Source organism: Pseudophryne corroboree, chromosome 2 (assembly GCF_028390025.1).
Source record: "Pseudophryne corroboree isolate aPseCor3 chromosome 2, aPseCor3.hap2, whole genome shotgun sequence".
In the NCBI taxonomy this organism is placed as follows: Eukaryota; Metazoa; Chordata; class Amphibia; order Anura; family Myobatrachidae; genus Pseudophryne; species Pseudophryne corroboree.
The window spans coordinates 316,591,332-316,604,843 of NC_086445.1; the positions used below are offsets into that span (position 1 = coordinate 316,591,332).

The following is a 13,512-nucleotide window of genomic DNA, read 5'->3' on the forward strand; positions in this document are numbered from 1 at the left end:
GCTATGAGGGGGAGAACTATGGAAAGTGGGGGCACAGGGGAGTATGACACTGTTATTGGGGGGAGACATGGGGGTGTAGGAGCAGCTGCTAACACTGCTCTTAGGGGGTAGGGCATGAGGCAGAGACACATGGGGCAGTGGGGCTCGGGGGGCTAATTGCTCTGCTATGGGGGAGGGGGCATAGGCATGCACATGGTGGGTGGCATGTGTGCACAGGCACACCCTGATGTTGGACACCCCCCACATGCCTAGTCAGACACTGCACAAATATTTAATATAGAACCAGCCCTGGCCAGCACTTGCTGACTAATTACACATAATACACAATATGCAGTCACAATGTGCGGGTACCATCTCTTCCTGGCTCCCATTGTGACACTGTCCGCCGTGATTCCTAACCTGCCAATGGAGCGGACACCGCATACCAGGAGAAGGTTCTGTGTGTGAGCTGTACTGGCTGATAGGGGGAGATCTGTCACAGGGGGATGGGGGAATCTTCTATATTGGGAGGAGGGGGCTATTCTGTGCTAAGGGAGATAATGTGTCTGAGAGGAAGGGGGATCCCTGTACTAGGGGCTAATAATCTGAGGGAGCAAGGTACAAGTGTGAGAGATGGAAAGTGGGAGTGAGGTGCAGGGGAGATGGAAGCTGGGACCAAGGTACAGGTGTGAGACATGGAAGATGGGAGTGAAGTGCAGGTGTGGGGGATAGAAGGTGGGAGCAAGGTACAGGTGTGGGAGATGGAAGGTGGGAGCGAGGTGCAGGGGAGATAGAAGGTGGGAGCGCGGTGCAGGGGAGACGGAAGGCGGAAGTGAAGAAGTGGTGTGAGAGATGGAAGGTGGGAGCGAGGTGCAGGGGAGATGGAAGGTTTGAGCAAGGTGCAGGGGAAGTGGAAGGTGGGAGCGAGGAGCAGGGGAGGTGGAAGGTGGGAGCGAGGTGCAGGGGAGGTGGAAGGTGGGAGCGAGGAGCAGGGGAGACGGAAGGCGGGAGTGAAGAAGAGGTGTGAGAGATGGAAGGTGGGAGCGAGGTGCAGGGGAGATGGAAGGTGGGAGCAAGGTGCAGGGGAGGTGGAAGGTGGGAGCGAGGTGCAGGGGAGGTGGAAGGTGGGAGCGAGGTGCAGGGGAGACACAAGGCTGGAGTGAAAAAGAGGTGTGAGAGATGGAAGGTGGGAGCGATGTGCAGGGGAGATGGAAGGTGGGAGCGAGGTGCAGGGGAGATGGAAGGTGGGAGCAAGGTGCAGGGGAGGTGGAAGGTGGGAGCGAGGTGCAGGGGAGATGGAAGGTGGGATTGAAGACGAGGTTTGAGAAATGTAAGGTGGGAGCGAGGTGCAGGGGAGATGGAAGGTGGGAGCAAGGTGCAGGGGAGACGGAAGGTGGGAGTGAAGAAGAGGTGTGGGAGATGGAAGGTGGGAGTGAGGTACAGGTGTGATGTGGGAGATGGAAGGTGGGAGTGTGGTACATGAGTGATAGGGGGAGGGAGTGAGGGGGGGTGAGACTGAGAGATGGAATGAGGGACTGAAAACTACAGGGCTAAAGAGGATCAGGAGGCATGAGAGGTGCAAGGAGGTAAGTAAGGGAAGGAGGAAGTTCAGGCAGGGGTGACATATGAGACATTAAGGCGTTTGGCATCCTGGCGGTCGGAAAGCTGACACCAGCATCGTGAAACTGCTCGGAATGCTGATGCTGGCATCCCAACATAGATAGCGATGCAGAAAGCCAGAATCCGCATCGAGTTGGTGCCAAAGTCCACACTGGCAAGCCGTGTGGGAGGGTTAGGGTTAGGCTGCGAGGGTGGGAGGGTTAGGCTGCAGGGAGAGAGATTAGGAAGGGTGGGCTAGGGTTAGGCACCACTGAAGAGGCTGGGGGTGGGGGGCTAGGGTCAGGCTGTGGGAAAGGTGGGTTAGGGTTAGGGGGGAGGGATGGTGTAACGTGAATACGAGACACTACTGTGCGGTGTAATGTGTATGAGGGACACTACTGTGTGGCATAATTTGAATTGGAAGTACTATTGTGTCCATGCCCTTCCCCCACAAGACCATGCCCCATTTCCAATACTCGCACCTTATTTCAAATGTGTGTAGGGGGTGGGGTGGGGGTGCCAGCCCCTTACTTTGCCAGGGGCCCTCGGACCCTTAGATACACCCCTGGAAGGCACCAATTCTCTTTCTGGCACAGGGTACCTGATTTTCGCGGGACAGTCCCGTTTTTTGGGGACTGTCCCACCTGTCCCACCCGCACAGCGTCTATTCACTGGAGTCAGAGGGAGAGGGGGCATGCCAGTGGCTCACAGAGCGCTGGGCATGCCCCCTTAGTGACGAAAATGGAGGCGTGACTCGCGATCGCGGGGCCTCCGTGAAGCCATGCCCCCTTTTCTTAGGCCACACCCCTTTTTCGGGAGCGCACGGCGAAGCTGCGCGTGTGTCCCTCCTTCAAAATATTAAAAGTTGGGAGGTATGCCAAAATGTCTAGTTACGGCACTGACCATTTCATATCATATTAGCATATTAATAACTACAATATAAACTCTAACAGAGCAACATGTTCAAATATTTTTTTATATCATAGTAACAAATTGCCAGCTGTAATAAAAGTGCAATAAACTGTCCAGAACACGTCACCAACTGGAATCATTGTGCAATGCAATAAACTTACAAGAACAAAACAAAAAAAAAATGACAACTTGGATTATGATTATTTTTATATACAGTAGACTTATTTTACTCAGTGTCTGTAAACCCCTCAGATGTGTCCATATAATTACAGCACACATTATGCAGTGTCACATAGAGACGTATATTGCCTGTTAAACGTGTGGGCGCCATGGGGATGGTGATGATGATGATTGTGGCTAGGACAAGCTAGTGGTTTCTTAATGGCTGATTGCTGATAGGTGCTTTTTCATTAATAAAAACATGTGTCAGGCTCAGATCTCACACAAGTCCTTTAATTAGTAACTGTCACAGCTGTTGTCATAGACTAATGGGAATGGCTAGCTCCCTAGAAAATCCAGAATTACAAAAGGAAAAAGATGATTGTGCCAATATGCTATAGCATAACCATCATACAGTTTTATTATATAAATCTATCCCAAAAATCCAGGTAATGATCTTCTGATCATAAATCTGTACCGCTGTGATTCCTCTATATGAGCCGCTGTTCTAAAAGCAGCTCTAAAGATCAGTTCCTACTTCCTAGATATTCAAAACACACAGACTTGCTAGATACAAAGCTTTGTCAGCACATGTCTAATTTGTACAGACTCGGGGGGTCATTCCGACCTGACCGCACGCTGCCGTTCTTCGCAGCGCAGCGATCAGGTCACCACTGACACTGCTCAGTCACCCCTCACATGCACACACACAGCAGCAGCACCCCCGACACACAGACACCAGCAGAACACACACAGAAGTACTTACCAGAGTTCTGAGTGCTCAGAAAAAAGCCAGAGGTAGACTTCAACATGCTGGGGCGGTGGCGGAGAGGGACAGCACTGCAGAAGGTAGGATTTCATGGAGTAAGTAAGCTCTCTAGAAAATTCCATTTGATTAATTTGATTAATTAATTAAAAAGTGGGTTCGGTTCTCTGAGAACCGAACCCTACCGAACATCATGTCCTGAGCCCGGCTCGGAACTTCCCGCCAGACTCAACCAGAACAAGGCAAAACATCATCATCCTGCTGTCCGATTCTCGTGGGTTTTGGATTACATGTAAGGAGCCGCGCGTCGCCGCCATTTTCACTCCAGTCCTGGAGAGTGTAGCGAGAGGACATGTCTCTCTCCTCAGTGTCTGTCTGTGCGGGAAAGTGGTGTGGCGACCTGCTCTGTCTTATGCATGTCATTCCAGTGCTGTCTTGTGCTGCATCAGTCTAGTGGTGGTGTCTTGTGCTGCATCAGTCCAGTCCCAGTGGTGGTGTCCTCTGCTGCCATATGTCCAGTGCTGCTGTATAAGTCCAGTCCAGTGGTGCTGTGTTGTCCTGCATCAGTCCAGTGGTGGTGTCCCTGTGCTGCTGTATAAGTCCAGTGGTACTGCCGTATAAGTCCAGTGATACTGCCGTATATATCCAGTGGTACTGCCGTATAAATCCACTCCAGTAGTACTGCCATATAAGTCCAGTGGTACTGCCGTATAAGTCCAGTGGTACTGCCGTATAAATCCAGTCCAGTTGTACTGCCGTATAAATCCAGTCCAGTGGCACTGCCGTATAAGTCCAGTGGTACTGCCGTATAAGTCCAGTGGTACTACCGTATAAGTCCAGTGATACTGCCGCATAACTCCAGTGGTACCACTGTATAAGTCCATTGGCACTGCCGTATAAGTCCATTGGCACTGCCGTATAAGTCCATTGGCACTGCCGTATAAGTCCAGTGGTACTGCCGTATAAGTCCAGTGGTACTGCCGTATAAGTCCAGTGGTACTGCCGTATAAATCCAGTCCAGTTGTACTGCCATATAAATCCAGTCCAGTGGCACTGCCGTATAAGTCCAGTGGTACTGTCGTATAAGTCCAGTGGTACTACCGTATAAGTCCAGTGATACTGCCGCATAAGTCCATTGGCACTGCCGTATAAGTCCAGTGGTACTGCCGTATAAGTCCAGTGGTACTGCCGTATAGGTCCAGTCTAGTGGCACTGCCGTATAAGTCCAGGGGTACTTCCGTAAAAGTCCAGTCCAGTGGTACTGCCGTATAAGTCCAGTGATACTGTCGTATATATCCAGTGGTACTGCCGTATAAATCCACTCCAGTAGTACTGCCGTATAAGTCCAGTGGTACTGCCGTATAAGTCCAGTGGTACTGCCGTATAAGTCCAGTCCAGTGGTACTGCCGTATAAATCCAGTCCAGTGGCACTGCCGTATAAATCCAGTGGTACTGTCGTATAAGTCCAGTGGTACTGCCGTATAAGTCCAGTGGTACTACCGTATAAGTCCAGTGATACTGCCGCATAAGTCCAGTGATACTGCCGCATAAGTCCAGTGGTACCACTGTATAAGTTCATTGGCACTGCCGTATAAGTCCAGTGGTACTGCCGTATAAGTCCAGTGGTACTGCCGTATAAGTCCAGTGGTACTGCCGTATAAATCCAGTCCAGTTGTACTGCCGTATAAATCCAGTCCAGTGGCACTGCCGTATAAGTCCATTGGTACTGCCGTATAAGTCCAGTGGTACTACCGTATAAGTCCAGTGATACTGCCGCATAAGTCCAGTGGTACCACTGTATAAGTCCATTGGCACTGCCGTAATAAGTTCAGTGGTACTGCCGTATAAGTCCAGTGGTACTACCGTATAAGTCCAGTGGTACTGCCGCATAACTCCAGTGGTACCACTGTATAAGTCCATTGGCACTGCCGTGTAAGTCCATTGGCACTGCCGTATAAGTCCAGTGGTACTGCCGTATAAGTCCAGTGGTACTGCCGTATAAATCCAGTCCAGTTGTACTGCCGTATAAGTCCAGTCCAGTGGCACTGCCGTATAAGTCCAGTGGTACTGCCGTATAAGTCCAGTGGTACTACCGTATAAGTCCAGTGATACTGCCGCATAAGTCCAGTGGTACCACTGTATAAGTCCATTGGCACTGCCGTATAAGTCCAGTGGTACTGCCGTATAGGTCCAGTCTAGTGGTGCAGCCGTATAAGTCCAGGGGTACTGCCGTATAAGTCCAGTCCAGTGGTACTGCCGTATAAGTCCAGTGATACTGCCGTATATATCCAGTGGTACTGCCGTATAAATCCACTCCAGTAGTACTGCCGTATAAGTCCAGTGGTACTGCCGTATAAATCCAGTCCAGTTGTACTGCCGTATAAATCCAGTCCAGTGGCACTGCCGTATAAGTCCAGTGGTACTGTCGTATAAGTCCAGTGGTACTGCCGTATAAGTCCAGTGGTACTGCCGTATAAGTCCAGTGGTACTGCCGTATAAGTCCAGTGATACTGCCGCATAAGTCCAGTGGTACCACTGTATAAGTCCATTGGCACTGCCGTATAAGTCCATTGGCACTGCCGTATAAGTCCATTGGCACTGCCGTATAAGTCCAGTGGTACTGCCGTATAAGTCCAGTGGTACTGCCGTATAAATCCAGTCCAGTGGTACTGCCGTATAAGTCCAGTCCAGTGGCACTGCCGTATAAGTCCAGTGGTACTACCGTATAAGTCCAGTGATACTGCCGCATAAGTCCAGTGGTACCACTGTATAAGTCCATTGGTACTGCTGTATAAGTCCAGTAGTACTGCCGTATAGGTCCAGTCTAGTGGTGCAGCCGTATAAGTCCAGGGGTACTGCCGTATAAGTCCAGTCCAGTGGTACTGCCATATAAGTCCAGGGATACTGCCGTATAAGTCCATTGGTACTGCCGTATAAGTCCAGTGGTACTACCGTATAAGTCCAGTGATACTGCCGCATAAGTCCAGTGGTACCACTGTATAAGTCCATTGGCACTGCCGTATAAGTCCAGTGTTACTGCCGTATAGGTCCAGTCTAGTGGTGCAGCCGTATAAGTCCAGGGGTACTGCCGTATAAGTCCAGTCCAGTGGTACTGCCGTATAAGTCCAGGGGTACTGCCGTATAAGTCCAGTGGTACTGCCGTATAAGTCCAGTCCAGTGGTGCAGCCGTATAAGTCCAGGGCAGTGCCGTTTCTTGCGGCGGGCGAGCTGTGCAACCGCACGGGGCACCTGCCGCGGCACTTCTTGAGGACTTTGAATCCCTCCTCCCCTCTCCTCCCGAGTGCCCAGCTCAGGGGGCGGGGTTTCACGGAATGACGCGTTTGCGTCGTGACGTCACGCGTCATTCCGCAAAACCCCGCCCCCCAAGCAGGGCACTCGGGAGGAGGGAGAAGGGGGAGCCAAGCCGGCCGGCAGCGGCACCGTGCAGATGAGGGAGAGGCGGCTGAAGAGCGGGAAGAACCACTTCAAATGTAAGTCAGCCCCTCTCCCTCTCTCTCCCTCCCTCCCTCCCTCCCCCCACCACCTGCCGTACTGTGTAAAATGGGGACACCTGTCTGCCGGAATGTGTAAAATGGGGACTCTTGCCTGCCGGAATGTGTAAAATGGGGACGCAGTCTGCCGGAATGTGTTAAATGGGGACTCTTGCCTGCCTTAATGTGTAAAATAGGGACACCTGTCTGCTGGAATGTGTAAAACGGGGACACTTGCCTGCCGGAATGTGTAAAATGGGGACACTTGCCTGCCGTAATGTGTAAAATGGGGACGCAGTCTGCCGTAATGTGTAAAATGGGGGCACGTGCCTGCCGCAATGTGTAAAATGGGGACACTTTCCTGCCGTACTATGTAAAATGGGGGCACGTGCCTGCCGCAATGTGTAAAATGGGGACACTTTCCTGCCGCAATGTGTAAAATGGGGGCACGTGCCTGCCGCAATGTGTAAAATGGGGGCACATGCCTGCCACAATGTGTAAAATGGGGACACTTGCCTGTTGTACTGTGTAAAATGGGGGCACGTGCCTGCCGCAATGTGTAAAATGGGGGCATGTGCCTGCTGCAATGTGTAAAATGGGGACACTTTCCTGCCGCAATGTGTAAAATGGGGACACGTGCCTGTCGCAAAGTGTATAATGGGGACACTTTCCTGTAGCAATGTGTAAAATGAGGGCACGTGCCTGCCGCAATGTGTAAAATGGGGACACTTGCCTGCCGTGCTGTGTAAAATGGGGTCACGTGCCTGCTGTAATGTGTAAAATGAGGCCACTTTTTTTTTTTTATCCTGTGGTGGCCGTGATGATGAGATCAGACGAGGCCACGCCCATCTTAACAAAGACACGCCCATTTTAACGAGGTCACGCCCCCTTGCCTTCGGCGTGCACATGCTTTCACTCTTTATATCTATGGGGGGCACATTTTTTATGTGAATGGGGGGGGTGTGCATTTTTAAATCTCGCACTGGGAGCCAAATTGGCTAGAAACGGCCCTGGTCCAGGGGTACTGCCGCATAAGTCCAGTCCAGTGGTACTGCCGTATACGTCCAGGGGTACTGCTGTATAAGTCCAAGGGTACTACCGTATAAGTCCAGTCCAGTGGTGCAGCCGTATAAGTTCAGGGGTACTGCCATTTAAGTCCAGGGGTACTGCCGTATAAGTCCAGTACAGTGGTGCAGCCGTATAAGTTCAGGGGTACTGCCATATAAGTCCAAGGGTACTGCCGTATAAGTCCACCAATATTGTGCGTGCACTACATCTGGGAAAATTCCAGCATGTCCCATGTTTTGCACATACAATTAATTTGGTGGTGCAGAATTTTTTTTAAAATGACAGTGGCGTGCAGGAGATGCTGCCACTTTCGACATTCAGCCACTGCAGTGCCACTCCTAGATGGCGCCAGGTGTTTGTGCCGCACACTTGTGTCGCTTAGCTTAGTCATCCAGCTTCCTCATTGCACCTCTTTTTCTTCTTTACATGAGCTGTTTGGGGCCTAGTTTTTAAAACTGCCATCCTGTCTGACACTGCAGTGCCACTCCAGGATGGGCCAGGTGTTTGTGGCGCACACTTGTGTCGCTTAGCAAAGTCATCCAGCTACCTCATTGCACCTCTTTTTCTTCTTTGCATGATGTGCTGCTTGGGGCCTAGTTTTTAAAAGTGCCATCCTGTCTGCCACTGCAGTGCCACTCCTAGATGGGTCAGGTGTTTGTGCCGCCCGCTTGGGTCACTTAGCTTAGTCATCCAGCGACCTCTGTGCAACCTTTTGGCCTAAAAACAATATTGTGAGGTGTGAGGTGTTCAGAATAGACTGGCAATGAGTGGAATGAATGTTATTGAGGTTAATAATATCGTAGCATCAAAATGACCCCCAAATTCTGTGATTTTAGCTGTTTTTATGTTTTTTTCAAAAATCATCCCGATCCAAAAAAAACAAAACCCGAAAGGGTGGTTTTGGCAAAACCAATCCAGATCCAAAACACAAGCGAGGATCCAGATCCAAAACCAAAACACAATACACGAAAAGTGCCCGCCGCATATCTGTAATTAATTAGTCAGTGGGGTGTGTCCAAGGGCTTCAGAAACAAGTTCTGACAATTGTTTCTATAAACAACAATTTTAGGAAAAATTGGACATCCCCCCTATCCCCCCCAATAAAAATCTCTCATCCAATTGAATAGCACCTGCTGGAAAAAATCCTGCAACATGAGAAATCTGTCACCACTCTGCCCCACCTGCAATGTGTTACCCTAATGATAGATTTCATACAGTGCATGGAGAGATTGGGGCCATCAAACAATATTAAGAGAAAAAAGATGTTAGTTGTGATTGGTTGTCTGAGGTTGTGTGACACGTTTCCTACTTTTATAAACTCTGGATAACTATTCATGCACAAGCAACAAAGGGTAGGATGGCTTTTTCTGCAGACAGCATGCTGGATGGTAGGATTACAGAAAGTATAAACATCAGAATAGAACTCAGGGAAACGGTGCACAACAGTATTTCTCGCAGTGTTAATAAAACAAAAACATTTCAAATAACTGTAACAACAGTGGATGTTGCCCAGAGCTTGCAGTCACAGCCTGTATTTCAGCAATGCAATTCTCTTTCTAGGTGTTTATGTGCTACCTTATCACAGATAAACTATTTTCCTTTTGCAGCTAGCTCCTGTTTTTCTAGGTTAACTCTTTCTACACCTCTAGTTCCCAAGCCATGTGTGAGTGATATATTATAATAATGCTTAACATTACACAGTTTGGTAAAAAGGTGAGAGACAGATGGATCCTCATACACTGAGCGTCTTTACACCATACGGCACGCGATGGACAGCGTGAGACGCTCAGAGATGAGTAGCATACCATGATTTTTTTTTCAATTTTGCATCTTGGTCATATTACAGACACAGTAAAAAGCCTCTAACTGTGTACTAGACGCTAGGCTGTTACTTTATCCGCCCAGGAACTGGTTTTACACATGTACAAAGTCACAGATAAAGCACAACAGAACTTGGCATTGGAGACCTTTTAACACAGATTCAGACTAGTTGCACACAGATGTACAAGCGTTGCACAGTGGTCAGTTTTTGTCCCCTCCAGTTATTTTATTCATGAAAATAAGGCACACATTTTGAGCAAAGAAGATGTTTGGCGCGGCCAGTCACACGGGACCTGGCGCGCCAAGAGGGGCTATTGGAAGCCACAGTATAAAAAGACGCATCTTTAGAAGGGTTCGGTATGTAATACCGGTGTTTGGATGCAGGCAGCCACATGACCAACTGTAGCATCCCAACACTAAAGATCCACTGCTGTACCTACCTCTGTGTCGTCACTCGTCATCCATTAAGTATACTATCCATCTACATTCTATACCTGTGGTGCATTTTAGTTTTGCAGTTTGCTGACAGTGTCCACCAGTATACTATATATAGCAGTATGGTAGGCCACTGCTGTGTACCTACCTCTGTGTCGTCACTCATCATCCATTAAGTATACTATCCATCTACATTCTATACCTGTGGTGCATTTTAGTTTTGCAATTTGCTGACAGTGTCCACCAGTATACTATAAATAGCAGTACGGTAGGCCACTGCTGTACCTACCTCTGTGTCGTCACTCGTCATCCATTAAGTATACTATCCATCTACATTCTATACCTGTAGTGCATTTTAGTTTTGCAGTTTGCTGACAGTGTCAACCAGTATACTATATATAGCAGTACGGTAGGCCACTGCTGTGTACCTACCTCTGTGTCGTCACTTGTCATCCATTAAGTATACTATCCATCTACATTCTATACCAGTGGTGCATTTTAGTTTTGCACAGTAAATATAGTAGTAGGCCATTGCTATTGATACTGGCATATAATTCCACACATTAAAAAATGGAGAACAAAAATGTGGAGGTTAAAGGGAAAGATCAAGATCCACTTCCACCTTGTGCTGAAGCTGCTGCCACTAGTCATGGCCGAGACGATGAAATGCCATCAACGTCGTCTGCCAAGGCCGATGCCCAATGTCATAGTAGAGAGCATGTAAAATCCAAAACACAAAAGTTCAGTAAAATGACCCAAAAATCAAAATTAAAAGCGTCTGAGGAGAAGCGTAAACTTGCCAATATGCCATTTACGACACGGAGTGGCAAGGAACGGCTGAGGCCCTGGCCTATGTTCATGGCTAGTGGTTCAGCTTCACATGAGGATGGAAGCACTCATCCTCTCGCTAGAAAAAAGAAAAGACTTAAGCTGGCAAAAGCACAGCAAAGAACTGTGCGTTCTTCTAAATCACAAATCCCCAAGGAGAGTCCAATTGTGTCGGTTGCGATGCCTGACCTTCCCAACACTGGACGGGAAGAGCTTGCACCTTCCACCATTTGCACGCCCCCTGCAAGTGCTGGAAGGAGCACCCGCAGTCCAGTTCCTGATAGTCAAATTGAAGATGTCACTGTTGAAGTACACCAGGATGAGGATATGGGTGTTGCTGGCGCTGGGGAGGAAATTGACAAGGAGGATTCTGATGGTGAGGTGGTTTGTTTAAGTCAGGCACCCAGGGAGACACCTGTTGTCCGTGGGAGGAATATGGCCATTGACATGCCTTTTCAAAATACAAAAAAAATCAGCACTTCGGTGTGGAATTATTTCAACACAAATGCGGACAACAGGTGTCAAGCCGTGTGTTGCCTTTGTCAAGCTGTAATAAGTAGAGGTAAGGACGTTAACCACCTCGGAACATCCTCCCTTATACGTCACCTGCAGCGCATTCATCATAAGTCAGTGACAAGTTCAAAAACTTTGGGTGACAGCGGAAGCAGTCCACTGACCACTAAATCCCTTCCTCTTATAACCAAGCACCTGCAAACCACACCACCAACTCCCTCAGTGTCAATTTCCACCTTACACAGGAAAGCCAATAGTCCTGCAGGCCATGTCACTGGCAAGTCTGACGAGTCCTCTCCTGCCTGGGATTCCTCCGATGCATCCTTGAGTGTAACGCCTACTGCTGCTGGCGCTGCTGTTGTTGCTGCTGGGAGTTGATCGTCATCCAAGAGGGGAAGTCGGAAGACCACTTGTACTACTTCCAGTAAGCAATTGACTGTCCAACAGTCCTTTGCGAGGAAGATGAAATATCACAGCAGTCATCCTGCTGCAAATTAGATAACTCAGGCCTTGGCAGCCTGGGCGGTGAGAAACGTGGTTCCGGTATCCATCGTTACTTCAGAGGCAACTATAGACTTGATTGAGGTACTGTGTCCCCGGTACCAAATACCATCTAGGTTCCATTTCTCTAGGCAGGCGATACCGAAAATGTACACAGACCTCAGAAAAAGAGTCACCAGTGTCCTAAAAAATGCTGTTGTACCCAATGTCCACTTAACCACGGACATGTGGACAAGTGGAGCAGGGCAGACTCAGGACTATATGACTGTGACAGCCCACTGGGTAGATGTATTGCCTCCCGCAGCAAGAACAGCAGCGGCGGCACCAGTAGCAGCATCTCGCAAACGCCAACTCGTTCCTAGGCAGGCTACGCTTTGTATCACCGCTTTCCAGAATAGGCACACAGCTGAAAACCTCTTACGGCAACTGAGGAAGATCATCGCAGAATGGCTTACCCCAATTGGACTCTCCTGGGGATTTGTGACATCGGACAACGCCAGCAATATTGTGCGTGCATTACATCTGGGCAAATTCCATCACGTCCCATGTTTTACACATACCTTGAATTTGGTGGTGCAGAATTATTTAAAAAACGACAGGGGCGTGCAAGAGATGCTGTCGGTGGCCCGAAGAATTGCGGGCCACTTTCGGCATTCAGGCACCGCGTACAGAAGACTGGAGCACCACCAAACATTCCTGAACCTGCCCTGCCATCATCTGAAGCAAGAGGTGGTAACGAGGTGGAATTCAACCCTCTATATGCTTCAGAGGATGGAGGAGCAGCAAAAGGCCATTCAAGCCTATACATCTGGCCACGATATAGGCAAAGGAGGTGGAATGCACCTGACTCAAGCGCAATGGAGAATGATTTCAATGTTGTGCAAGGTTCTGCAACCCTTTGAACTTGCCACACGTGAAGTCAGTTCAGACACTGCCAGCCTGAGTCAGGTCATTCCCCTCATCAGGCTTTTGCAGAAGAAGCTGGAGACATTGAAGGAGGAGCTAAAACAGAGCGATTCCGCTAGGCATGTGGGACTTGTGGATGGAGCCCTTAATTCGCTTAACCAGGATTCACGGTTGGTCAATCTGTTGAAATCAGAGCACTACATTTTGGCCACCGTGCTCGATCCTAGATTTAAAACCTACGTTGTATCTCTCTTTCCGGCAGACACAAGTCTGCAAAGGTTCAAAGACCTGCTGGTGAGAAAATTGTCAAGTCAAGCGGAACGTGACCCGTCACCATCTCCTCCTTCACATTCTCCCACAACTGGGGGTGCGAGGAAAAGGCTAAGAATTCCGAGCCCACCCGCTGGCGGTGATGCAGGGCAGTCTGGAGCGAGTGCTGACATCTGGTCCGGACTGAAGGACCTGCCAACGATTACTGACATGTCGTCTACTGTCACTGCTTATGATTCTGTCACCATTGAAAGAATGGTGGAG

General features: G+C 49.2%; 1 long non-coding RNA gene across 1 annotated transcript in view; it reads left to right on the forward strand.

The window, feature by feature from the left end:
• LOC135050765 (uncharacterized) overlaps window positions 1–13,512 on the forward strand; it is a 41,866-nt gene that overhangs the window by 345 nt on the left and 28,009 nt on the right. The gene's annotated exons all lie outside the window — the stretch shown is intronic.